This window comes from Frankliniella occidentalis, unplaced genomic scaffold (genome assembly GCF_000697945.3).
Source record: "Frankliniella occidentalis isolate FOCC.00 unplaced genomic scaffold, Focc_3.1 Scaffold202, whole genome shotgun sequence".
Classification (NCBI taxonomy): Eukaryota; Metazoa; Arthropoda; class Insecta; order Thysanoptera; family Thripidae; genus Frankliniella; species Frankliniella occidentalis.
Window position 1 is genome coordinate 491,194 of NW_026267328.1, and position 2,050 is coordinate 493,243.

Sequence of the window (2,050 nt, forward strand, 5' to 3'; positions counted from 1 at the left end):
TATGGCACAGTCCAAAATTTGAAACAAATGGACATGACTTTTAGACATAGAATGGACACTATAAAGACTAAGGCTATATGATGTCCTTGCTATGTCTAGTCTTAAATATGTCTCTTGGCTCGTCAGGGCTGTTGTGAGCGTGGTGTGCCAAAGCTAAGTACCCTTCTATTTTCTTTCTACTCATTGTCAAGTTATAGACATTCCTCTACCACCACCTATAGTATCAACTTCAACCAAAGAAACGGATAGTTGGAGTTTGCACACATGAGTCCAAGTGTTGTCAAGTTTCCTTCAATTTTATTTAAATAACTTCAATCTTAATGGGGCTTAAAATTATTTAAACATGCTGTCATATGAACTGGCACCAATTTTCCCCCATAAATGTTAAAAGAAACACGCATCTTACCACAGCCACCTCCCTGCCCTTTCTCTGCCTTAAACTCTGATTTCAAGTGAATTCCCTCTCTGCCATTCCTTTTCTGTCTATTGAAATTGAAGTGCCGCTTATAATGTCAATGTTTGAGGATGTTTTTTTGACTGTGTCTTTTTCATGTTCTGTTCATAATTTTGCCCTCCCCCTGTGCTGTTCTGCTACCTTGTTTCTTAAAGTGTTTGATTGCTCATGGTTCTGCTGCAATTTGTACGTGCTATAATACTTGTATATGTTTCTCGTGTGCTGTGTTCTGCCCTCGCCCTGCACTGTTCTGCTACCTTGTTTCTTAAAGTGTTTGATTGTTCATGGTTTTGCTGCAGTTTGTGCCTGTACTTTTATATGTGTGAATTTCTCTTGTGTTTATGAGTGTTCTTGTGCCTTTTGTGTTCTGGTATGTCCTTATGCTGCTTACTAAGTGAATCTGACATTTTTATTGCATTGTTTTATTGAATGACTTGCTCTGTTGTCACTTTGAATTTTGAAGTGGTATTTTTGTCTCTCTGTCTTGTGGATTTTTTGTGGTTTAGTTTGTTTAATTTGTGTGTGTGTGACATGATCTCTGTACTGCCCCCTCCCCCCTCCCTTTTCCCTTGATCTTTCCCAAAAGTTCCTTGTTTTACACTCCTGTTAGGCAAACCTCTGTTAAATAAGCCAGTCAACTCCAATATTCTGTAAGAAAAAACTTGTCAAAGGTTTTCATTGCACTTTGGTGTCTACTGTGCTCTCTCAAACTATCCACAACTATAGGAGGTGTTTATTAAAGTAATTTATGTAAAATCAATTTTGTTACTAATGAGTTACGCTTTATTCAGCTTGCAGGACGGTCAGTTTGGAGAATTGCTCTTCCTGTGGTGTGTTGCGGATTGTTGATGCTCCACTGGGACCATTCACTTCCACGCTGCAAATGGCTGCATCTCAACGCTGTTTTATAAGGTACAACATCACCCCCTTCTGTTTTATATTGATAGAAATAGTTTTGAGAATACATACAATTTGCTAACTTTTTCTTTTCCATTTTATTTACAGGTTTCAACGTCTGCTCTCCCCAACACAGGAGCTTCCCATTTTCAAGAAAGAAGATTTACATGTTAATTTAAACTTATGTCTTTACAATCATGGATTGTTACCTACTACTCTGTAATTTTATTTTCAACATAAATAGAAGAAAACCTATTTTCCATTTATCCAGCTTTGACCAGTTTCATATCTTTTGCAGTATTTCTCATTAAATAAACGCAAATTCAAATTTAAATCTGCCTATTTTCTTTCTTTATTACCCGTACTCCTCTTTAGAGTGACGCAACTTTGATCTGCTATAAGCTGTCATTTGGGTGGGGTAGAATGGGTGGCCCACCTTCCGGGTGCTTGCCCTTATCCAGCTCGGGTATTTACCCTCACTGCAAGTTGTGAGTGCAGACTGTTACTCGTATTCTGTAGCTCACTGTACAATACGTTGGCGTGATGTGAAGTGCGGCCGCCATCGGCCATCCTCACAGGCGACCCGCCAACTCAGGGGGTGGTGTCCAAAGCGAAGACCGGTCACTGGAGAGATGCTCTGGAATCGCACTACTGTGTGTACCCCGGGTGTTGCGATTGGTTAACTTTAGGGATCATTCA

General features: G+C 39.6%; 1 long non-coding RNA gene across 1 annotated transcript; it reads left to right on the plus strand.

The window, feature by feature from the left end:
• Positions 1-6: 6 nt before the first annotated feature.
• Positions 7-1,621, plus strand: LOC127750513 (uncharacterized). Its single transcript, XR_008011720.1, has 2 exons — positions 7-1,366; positions 1,460-1,621. It is a non-coding gene; the product is annotated as an uncharacterized LOC127750513 (long non-coding RNA).
• The last annotated feature ends 429 nt before the right edge of the window (positions 1,622-2,050 follow it).